This window comes from Oncorhynchus clarkii, chromosome 12 (assembly GCF_045791955.1).
Source record: "Oncorhynchus clarkii lewisi isolate Uvic-CL-2024 chromosome 12, UVic_Ocla_1.0, whole genome shotgun sequence".
Classification (NCBI taxonomy): domain Eukaryota; kingdom Metazoa; phylum Chordata; class Actinopteri; order Salmoniformes; family Salmonidae; genus Oncorhynchus; species Oncorhynchus clarkii.
Window position 1 is genome coordinate 99,674,115 of NC_092158.1, and position 11,008 is coordinate 99,685,122.

At 38.6% G+C, this 11,008-nt stretch overlaps 1 protein-coding gene across 1 annotated transcript in view; it reads left to right on the forward strand.

Annotated features, from left to right (window-relative positions):
- Positions 1–11,008, forward strand: part of LOC139421730 (H(+)/Cl(-) exchange transporter 7-like) — a 60,223-nt gene that overhangs the window by 30,407 nt on the left and 18,808 nt on the right. The gene's annotated exons all lie outside the window — the stretch shown is intronic.

An 11,008-nucleotide genomic window follows, 5' to 3' on the forward strand; every position in this document is an offset into this window, starting at 1 on the left:
GACAGGTGTTGTATATAGTGGTAGTGTTAGACAGGTGTTGTGTATAGTGGTAGTGTTAGACAGGTGTTGTATATAGTGGTAGTGTTAGACAGGTGTTGTATATAGTGGTAGTGTTAGACAGGTGTTGTATACAGTGGTAGTGTTAGACAGGTGTTGTGTATATAGTGGTAGTGTTAGACAGGTGTTGTGTATATAGTGGTAGTGTTAGACAGGTGTTGTATATAGTGGTAGTGTTAGACAGGTGTTGTATATAGTGGTAGTGTTAGACAGGTGTTGTATACAGTGGTAGTGTTAGACAGGTGTTGTGTATATAGTGGTAGTGTTAGACAGGTGTGATAGTGTTAGACAGGTGTTGTGTATATAGTGGTAGTGTTAGACAGGTGTTGTATATAGTGGTAGTGTTAGACAGGTGTTGTATATAGTGGTAGTGTTAGACAGGTGTTGTGTATATAGTGGTAGTGTTAGACAGGTGTTGTATATAGTGGTAGTGTTAGACAGGTGTTGTGTAGTGTTAGACAGGTGTTGTATATAGTGGTAGTGTTAGACAGGTGTTGTGTGTATGTTAGTGTTGTATATAGTGGTAGTGTTAGACAGGTGTTGTATATAGTGGTAGTGTTAGACAGGTGTTGTATATAGTGGTAGTGTTAGACAGGTGTTGTGTATATAGTGGTAGTGTTAGACAGGTGTTGTATATAGTGGTAGTGTTAGACAGGTGTTGTATATAGTGGTAGTGTTAGACAGGTGTTGTATATAGTGGTAGTGTTAGACAGGTGTTGTATATAGTGGTAGTGTTAGACAGGTGTGGTAGTGTTAGACAGGTGTTGTGTATATAGTGGTAGTGTTAGACAGGTGTTGTATATAGTGGTAGTGTTAGACAGGTGTTGTGTGTATATAGTGGTAGTGTTAGACAGGTGTTGTATATAGTGGTAGTGTTAGACAGGTGTTGTATATAGTGGTAGTGTTAGACAGGTGTTGTATATAGTGGTAGTGTTAGACAGGTGTTGTGTATATAGTGGTAGTGTTAGACAGGTGTTGTATATAGTGGTAGTGTTAGACAGGTGTTGTATATAGTGGTAGTGTTAGACAGGTGTTGTAGTATAGTGGTAGTGTTAGACAGGTGTGGTAGTGTTAGACAGGTGTTGTATATAGTGGTAGTGTTAGACAGGTGTTGTATATAGTGGTAGTGTTAGACAGGTGTTGTATATAGTGGTAGTGTTAGACAGGTGTTGTGTATATAGTGGTAGTGTTAGACAGGTGTTGTATATAGTGGTAGTGTTAGACAGGTGTTGTATATAGTGTTGTATATAGTGGTAGTGTTAGACAGGTGTTGTATATAGTGGTAGTGTTAGACAGGTGTGGTAGTGGTAGTGTTAGACAGGTGTTGTATATAGTGGTAGTGTTAGACAGGTGTTGTATATAGTGGTAGTGTTAGACAGGTGTTGTATATAGTGGTAGTGTTAGACAGGTGTTGTGTATAGTGGTAGTGTTAGACAGGTGTTGTATATAGTGGTAGTGTTAGACAGGTGTTGTATATAGTGGTAGTGTTAGACAGGTGTTGTATATAGTGGTAGTGTTAGACAGGTGTTGTATATAGTGGTAGTGTTAGACAGTGGTAGTGTTAGACAGGTGTTGTGTATATAGTGGTAGTGTTAGACAGGTGTTGTGTATATAGTGGTAGTGTTAGACAGGTGTTGTATATAGTGGTAGTGTTAGACAGGTGTTGTATATAGTGGTAGTGTTAGACAGGTGTTGTATATAGTGGTAGTGTTAGACAGGTGTTGTGTATATAGTGGTAGTGTTAGACAGGTGTGATAGTGTTAGACAGGTGTTGTGTATATAGTGGTAGTGTTAGACAGGTGTTGTATATAGTGGTAGTGTTAGACAGGTGTTGTATATAGTGGTAGTGTTAGACAGGTGTTGTATATAGTGGTAGTGTTAGACAGGTGTTGTATATAGTGGTAGTGTTAGACAGGTGTTGTATATAGTGGTAGTGTTAGACAGGTGTTGTATATAGTGGTAGTGTTAGACAGGTGTTGTATATAGTGGTAGTGTTAGACAGGTGTTGTATATAGTGGTAGTGTTAGACAGGTGTTGTATATAGTGGTAGTGTTAGACAGGTGTGGTAGTGTTAGACAGGTGTTGTGTATATAGTGGTAGTGTTAGACAGGTGTTGTATATAGTGGTAGTGTTAGACAGGTGTTGTGTATATAGTGGTAGTGTTAGACAGGTGTTGTATATAGTGGTAGTGTTAGACAGGTGTTGTATATAGTGGTAGTGTTAGACAGGTGTTGTATATAGTGGTAGTGTTAGACAGGTGTTGTATATAGTGGTAGTGTTAGACAGGTGTTGTATATAGTGGTAGTGTTAGACAGGTGTTGTATATAGTGGTAGTGTTAGACAGGTGTTGTATATAGTGGTAGTGTTAGACAGGTGTGGTAGTGTTAGACAGGTGTTGTATATAGTGGTAGTGTTAGACAGGTGTTGTGTTATACAGTGGTAGTGTTAGACAGGTGTTGTGTATATAGTGGTAGTGTTAGACAGGTGTTGTGTATATAGTGGTAGTGTTAGACAGGTGTTGTATATAGTGGTAGTGTTAGACAGGTGTTGTGTATATAGTGGTAGTGTTAGACAGGTGTGGTAGTGCTAGACAGGTGTTGTATATAGTGGTAGTGTTAGACAGGTGTTGTATATAGTGGTAGTGTTAGACAGGTGTTGTATATAGTGGTAGTGTTAGACAGGTGTTGTTTATATAGTGGTAGTGTTAGACAGGTGTGGTATATAGTGGTAGTGTTAGACAGGTGTTGTATATAGTGGTAGTGTTAGACAGGTGTTGTATATAGTGGTAGTGTTACAGGTGTTGTATATAGTGGTAGTGTTAGACAGGTGTGGTAGTGTTAGACAGGTGTTGTGTATAGTGGTAGTGTTAGACAGGTGTTGTGTATATAGTGGTAGTGTTAGACAGGTGTTGTGTATATAGTGGTAGTGCTAGACAGGTGTTGTGTATAGTGGTAGTGTTAGACAGGTGTTGTATATAGTGGTAGTGTTAGACAGGTGTTGTGTATATAGTGGTAGTGTTAGACAGGTGTTGTATATAGTGGTAGTGTTAGACAGGTGTTGTATATAGTGGTAGTGTTAGACAGGTGTTGTATATAGTGGTAGTGTTAGACAGGTGTTGTATATAGTGGTAGTGTTAGACAGGTGTTGTATATAGTGGTAGTGTTAGACAGGTGTTGTATATAGTGGTAGTGTTAGACAGGTGTTGTATATAGTGGTAGTGTTAGACAGGTGTGGTGGTAGTGTTAGACAGGTGTTGTATATAGTGGTAGTGTTAGACAGGTGTTGTGTATATAGTGGTAGTGTTAGACAGGTGTTGTATATAGTGGTAGTGTTAGACAGGTGTTGTATATAGTGGTAGTGTTAGACAGGTGTTGTATATAGTGGTAGTGTTAGACAGGTGTTGTATATAGTGGTAGTGTTAGACAGGTGTTGTGTATAGTGGTAGTGTTAGACAGGTGTTGTATATAGTGGTAGTGTTAGACAGGTGTTGTATATAGTGGTAGTGTTAGACAGGTGTTGTATATAGTGGTAGTGTTAGACAGGTGTTGTGTATATAGTGGTAGTGTTAGACAGGTGTTGTATATAGTGGTAGTGTTAGACAGGTGTTGTATATAGTGGTAGTGTTAGACAGGTGTTGTATATAGTGGTAGTGTTAGACAGGTGTTGTATATAGTGGTAGTGTTAGACAGTGTGGTAGTGTTAGACAGGTGTTGTGTATATAGTGGTAGTGTTAGACAGGTGTTGTATATAGTGGTAGTGTTAGACAGGTGTTGTATATAGTGGTAGTGTTAGACAGGTGTTGTATATAGTGGTAGTGTTAGACAGGTGTGGTAGTGTTAGTGTTGTGTATATAGTGGTAGTGTTAGACAGGTGTTGTATATAGTGGTAGTGTTAGACAGGTGTTGTATATAGTGGTAGTGTTAGACAGGTGTTGTATATAGTGGTAGTGTTAGACAGGTGTTGTATATAGTGGTAGTGTTAGACAGGTGTTGTATATAGTGGTAGTGTTAGACAGGTGTTGTATATAGTGGTAGTGTTAGACAGGTGTTGTGTATATAGTGGTAGTGTTAGACAGGTGTTGTATATAGTGGTAGTGTTAGACAGGTGTTGTATATAGTGGTAGTGTTAGACAGGTGTTGTATATAGTGGTAGTGTTAGACAGGTGTTGTGTATATAGTGGTAGTGTTAGACAGGTGTTGTATATAGTGGTAGTGTAGTGTTGTTAGACAGGTGTTGTATATAGTGGTAGTGTTAGACAGGTGTTGTATATAGTGGTAGTGTTAGACAGGTGTTGTATATAGTGGTAGTGTTAGACAGGTGTTGTGTATATAGTGGTAGTGTTAGACAGGTGTTGTATATAGTGGTAGTGTTAGACAGGTGTTGTATATAGTGTTGTATATAGTGGTAGTGTTAGACAGGTGTTGTATATAGTGGTAGTGTTAGACAGGTGTGTATATAGTGGTAGTGTTAGACAGGTGTTGTATATAGTGGTAGTGTTAGACAGGTGTTGTATATAGTGGTAGTGTTAGACAGGTGTTGTGTATATAGTGGTAGTGTTAGACAGGTGTTGTATATAGTGGTAGTGTTAGACAGGTGTTGTATATAGTGGTAGTGTTAGACAGGTGTTGTATATAGTGGTAGTGTTAGACAGGTGTTGTATATAGTGGTAGTGTTAGACAGGTGTTGTATATAGTGGTAGTGTTAGACAGGTGTTGTATAGTGGTAGTGTTAGACAGGTGTTGTGTATATAGTAGTGTTAGACAGGTGTTGTATATAGTGGTAGTGTTAGACAGGTGTTGTATATAGTGGTAGTGTTAGACAGGTGTTGTGTATATAGTGGTAGTGTTAGACAGGTGTTGTATATAGTGGTAGTGTTAGACAGGTGTTGTATATAGTGGTAGTGTTAGACAGGTGTGGTAGTATTGTATATAGTGGTAGTGTTAGACAGGTGTTGTATATAGTGGTAGTGTTAGACAGGTGTTGTATATAGTGGTAGTGTTAGACAGGTGTTGTGTATATAGTGGTAGTGTTAGACAGGTGTTGTATATAGTGTTGTAGTGGTTAGACAGGTGTTGTATATAGTGGTAGTGTTAGACAGGTGTTGTATATAGTGGTAGTGTTAGACAGGTGTTGTGTATATAGTGGTAGTGTTAGACAGGTGTTGTGTATATAGTGGTAGTGTTAGACAGGTGTTGTATATAGTGGTAGTGTTAGACAGGTGTTGTGTATATAGTGGTAGTGTTAGACAGGTGTTGTGTATATAGTGGTAGTGTTAGACAGGTGTTGTATATAGTGGTAGTGTTAGACAGGTGTTGTATATAGTGGTAGTGTTAGACAGGTGTTGTATATAGTGGTAGTGTTAGACAGGTGTTGTATATAGTGGTAGTGTTAGACAGGTGTTGTATATAGTGGTAGTGTTAGACAGGTGTTGTATATAGTGGTAGTGTTAGACAGGTGTTGTGTATAGTGGTAGTGTTAGACAGGTGTTGTATATAGTGGTAGTGTTAGACAGGTGTTGTATATAGTGGTAGTGTTAGACAGGTGTTGTATATAGTGGTAGTGTTAGACAGGTGTTGTGTATATAGTGGTAGTGTTAGACAGGTGTTGTGTATATAGTGGTAGTGTTAGACAGGTGTTGTATATAGTGGTAGTGTTAGACAGGTGTTGTGTATATAGTGGTAGTGTTAGACAGGTGTTGTATATAGTGGTAGTGTTAGACAGGTGTTGTATATAGTGGTAGTGTTAGACAGGTGTTGTATATAGTGGTAGTGTGAGACAGGTGTTGTTTATATAGTGGTAGTGTTAGACAGGTGTGGTATGTCGTGTTAGTTTAGACAGCTGTTGTATATAGTGGTACTGTTAGACAGGTGTTGTATATAGTGGTAGTGTTAGACAGGTGTGGTAGTGTTAGACAGGTGTTGTGTATAGTGGTAGTGTTAGACAGGTGTTGTGTATATAGTGGTAGTGTTAGACAGGTGTTGTGTATATAGTGGTAGTGCTAGACAGGTGTTGTGTATATAGTGGTAGTGTTAGACAGGTGTTGTATATAGTGGTAGTGTTAGACAGGTGTTGTGTATATAGTGGTAGTGTTAGACAGGTGTTGTATATAGTGGTAGTGTTAGACAAGTGTTGTATATAGTGGTAGTGTTAGACAGGTGTTGTATATAGTGGTAGTGTTAGACAGGTGTTGTATATAGTGGTAGTGTTAGACAGGTGTTGTATATAGTGGTAGTGTTAGACAGGTGTTGTATATAGTGGTAGTGTTAGACAGGTGTTGTATATAGTGGTAGTGTTAGACAGGTGTTGTGTATAGTGGTAGTGTTAGACAGGTGTTGTGTATAGTGGTAGTGTTAGACAGGTGTTGTATATAGTGGTAGTGTTAGACAGGTGTTGTATATAGTGGTAGTGTTAGACAGGTGTTGTGTATAGTGGTAGTGTTAGACAGGTGTTGTGTATAGTGGTAGTGTTAGACAGGTGTTGTATATAGTGGTAGTGTTAGACAGGTGTTGTGTATATAGTGGTAGTGTTAGACAGGTGTTGTGTATATAGTGGTAGTGTTAGACAGGTGTTGTATATAGTGGTAGTGTTAGACAGGTGTTGTATATAGTGGTAGTGTTAGACAGGTGTTGTATATAGTGGTAGTGTTAGACAGGTGTTGTATATAGTGGTAGTGTTAGACAGGTGTTATGTGGTAGTGTTAGACAGTGTTGTGTATATAGTGGTAGTGTTAGACAGGTGTTGTATATAGTGGTAGTGTTAGACAGGTGTTGTATATAGTGGTAGTGTTAGACAGGTGTGTGTATATAGTGGTAGTGTTAGACAGGTGTTGTGTATAGTGGTAGTGTTAGACAGGTGTTGTGTATATAGTGGTAGTGTTAGACAGGTGTTGTGTATATAGTGGTAGTGTTAGACAGGTGTTGTGTATAGTGGTAGTGTTAGACAGGTGTTGTATATAGTGGTAGTGTTAGACAGGTGTTGTGTATAGTGGTATATAGTGGTAGTGTTAGACAGGTGTTGTGTATAGTGGTAGTGTTAGACAGGTGTTGTATATAGTGGTAGTGTTAGACAGGTGTTGTATATAGTGGTAGTGTTAGACAGGTGTTGTATATAGTGGTAGTGTTAGACAGGTGTTGTATATAGTGGTAGTGTTAGACAGGTGTTGTATATAGTGGTAGTGTTAGACAGGTGTTGTATATAGTGGTAGTGTTAGACAGGTGTTGTATATAGTAGTGTTAGACAGGTGTTGTATATAGTGGTAGTGTTAGACAGGTGTTGTGTATATAGTGGTAGTGTTAGACAGGTGTTGTGTATATAGTGGTAGTGTTAGACAGGTGTTGTATATAGTGGTAGTGTTAGACAGGTGTTGTATATAGTGGTAGTGTTAGACAGGTGTTGTATATAGTGGTAGTGTTAGACAGGTGTTGTATATAGTGGTAGTGTTAGACAGGTGTTGTATATAGTGGTAGTGTTAGACAGGTGTTGTATATAGTGGTAGTGTTAGACAGGTGTTGTATATAGTGGTAGTGTTAGACAGGTGTTGTGTATATAGTGGTAGTGTTAGACAGGTGTTGTATATAGTGGTAGTGTTAGACAGGTGTTGTATATAGTGGTAGTGTTAGACAGGTGTTGTATATAGTGGTAGTGTTAGACAGGTGTTGTGTATAGTGGTAGTGTTAGACAGGTGTTGTGTATATAGTGGTAGTGTTAGACAGGTGTTGTATATAGTGGTAGTGTTAGACAGGTGTTGTATATAGTGGTAGTGTTAGACAGGTGTTGTGTATATAGTGGTAGTGTTAGACAGGTGTTGTATATAGTGGTAGTGTTAGACAGGTGTTGTATATAGTGGTAGTGTTAGACAGGTGTTGTATATAGTGGTAGTGTTAGACAGGTGTTGTATATAGTGGTAGTGTTAGACAGGTGTTGTATATAGTGGTAGTGTTAGACAGGTGTTGTATATAGTGGTAGTGTTAGACAGGTGTTGTATATAGTGGTAGTGTTAGACAGGTGTTGTATATAGTGGTAGTGTTAGACAGGTGTTGTATATAGTGGTAGTGTTAGACAGGTGTTGTATATAGTGGTAGTGTTAGACAGGTGTTGTATATAGTGGTAGTGTTAGACAGGTGTTGTATATAGTATAGACAGGTGTTGTATATAGTGGTAGTGTTAGACAGGTGTTGTATATAGTGGTAGTGTTAGACAGGTGTTGTATATAGTGGTAGTGTTAGACAGGTGTTGTATATAGTGGTAGTGTTAGACAGGTGTTGTGTATAGTGGTAGTGTTAGACAGGTGTTGTATATAGTGGTAGTGTTAGACAGGTGTTGTATATAGTGGTAGTGTTAGACAGGTGTTGTATATAGTGGTAGTGTTAGACAGGTGTTGTATATAGTGGTAGTGTTAGACAGGTGTTGTATATAGTGGTAGTGTTAGACAGGTGTTGTATATAGTGGTAGTGTTAGACAGGTGTTGTATATAGTGGTAGTGTTAGACAGGTGTTGTATATAGTGGTAGTGTTAGACAGGTGTTGTATATAGTGGTAGTGTTAGACAGGTGTGGTAGTGTTAGACAGGTGTTGTATATAGTGGTAGTGTTAGACAGGTGTTGTATATAGTGGTAGTGTTAGACAGGTGTTGTATATAGTGGTAGTGTTAGACAGGTGTTGTGTATATAGTGGTAGTGTTAGACAGGTGTTGTATATAGTGGTAGTGTTAGACAGGTGTTGTATATAGTGGTAGTGTTAGACAGGTGTTGTGTATATAGTGGTAGTGTTAGACAGGTGTTGTATATAGTGGTAGTGTTAGACAGGTGTTGTATATAGTGGTAGTGTTAGACAGGTATATAGTGGTAGTGTTAGACAGGTGTTGTGTATATAGTGGTAGTGTTAGACAGGTGTTGTATATAGTGGTAGTGTTAGACAGGTGTTGTATATAGTGGTAGTGTTAGACAGGTGTTGTATATAGTGGTAGTGTTAGACAGGTGTTGTATATAGTGGTAGTGTTAGACAGGTGTTGTGTATATAGTGGTAGTGTTAGACAGGTGTTGTATATAGTGGTAGTGTTAGACAGGTGTTGTATATAGTGGTAGTGTTAGACAGGTGTTGTATATAGTGGTAGTGTTAGACAGGTGTTGTATATAGTGGTAGTGTTAGACAGGTGTTGTATATAGTGGTAGTGTTAGACAGGTGTTGTATATAGTGGTAGTGTTAGACAGGTGTTGTGTATATAGTGGTAGTGTTAGACAGGTGTTGTATATAGTGGTAGTGTTAGACAGGTGTTGTATATAGTGGTAGTGTTAGACAGGTGTTGTATATAGTGGTAGTGTTAGACAGGTGTTGTATATAGTGGTAGTGTTAGACAGGTGTTGTGTATAGTGGTAGTGTTAGACAGGTGTTATATATAGTGGTAGTGTTAGACAGGTGTTGTGTGTATATAGTGGTAGTGTTAGACAGGTGTTGTGTATAGTGGTAGTGTTAGACAGGTGTTGTATATAGTGGTAGTGTTAGACAGGTGTTGTATATAGTGGTAGTGTTAGACAGGTGTTGTATGTAGTGGTAGTGTTAGACAGGTGTGGTAGTGTTAGACAGGTGTTGTGTATATAGTGGTAGTGTTAGACAGGTGTTGTATATAGTGGTAGTGTTAGACAGGTGTTGTATATAGTGGTAGTGTTAGACAGGTGTTGTATATAGTGGTAGTGTTAGACAGGTGTTGTATATAGTGGTAGTGTTAGACAGGTGTTGTATATAGTGGTAGTGTTAGACAGGTGTGGTAGTGTTAGACAGGTGTTGTATATAGTGGTAGTGTTAGACAGGTGTTGTATATAGTGGTAGTGTTAGACAGGTGTTGTGTATAGTGGTAGTGTTAGACAGGTGTTGTGTATATAGTGGTAGTGTTAGACAGGTGTTGTGTATATAGTGGTAGTGTTAGACAGGTGTGTGTTATATAGTGGTAGTGTTAGACAGGTGTTGTGTATATAGTGGTAGTGTTAGACAGGTGTTGTATATAGTGGTAGTGTTAGACAGGTGTTGTATATAGTGGTAGTGTTAGACAGGTGTTGTATATAGTGGTAGTGTTAGACAGGTGTTGTATATAGTGGTAGTGTTAGACAGGTGTTGTGTATATAGTGGTAGTGTTAGACAGGTGTTGTATATAGTGGTAGTGTTAGACAGGTGTTGTATATAGTGGTAGTGTTAGACAGGTGTTGTATATAGTGGTAGTGTTAGACAGGTGTTGTATATAGTGGTAGTGTTAGACAGGTGTTGTGTGTATATAGTGGTAGTGTTAGACAGGTGTTGTGTATAGTGGTAGTGTTAGACAGGTGTTGTATATAGTGGTAGTGTTAGACAGGTGTTGTATATAGTGGTAGTGTTAGACAGGTGTTGTATATAGTGGTAGTGTTAGACAGGTGTTGTATATAGTGGTAGTGTTAGACAGGTGTGGTAGTGTTATGTTGTGTGTATATAGTGGTAGTGTTAGACAGGTGTGTGTATATAGTGGTAGTGTTAGACAGGTGTTGTGTGTATATAGTGGTAGTGTTAGACAGGTGTTGTGTATATAGTGGTAGTGTTAGACAGGTGTTGTATATAGTGGTAGTGTTAGACAGGTGTTGTATATAGTGGTAGTGTTAGACAGGTGTTGTATATAGTGGTAGTGTTAGACAGGTGTTGTATATAGTGGTAGTGTTAGACAGGTGTTGTATATAGTGGTAGTGTTAGACAGGTGTTGTATATAGTGGTAGTGTTAGACAGGTGTTGTATATAGTGGTAGTGTTAGACAGGTGTTGTATATAGTGGTAGTGTTAGACAGGTGTTGTATATAGTGGTAGTGTTAGACAGGTGTTGTATATAGTGGTAGTGTTAGACAGGTGTGGTAGTTTTAGACAGGTGTTGTATATAGTGGTAGTGTGAGACAGGTGTTGTATATAGTGGTAGTGTTAGACAGGTGTGGTAGTGTTAGA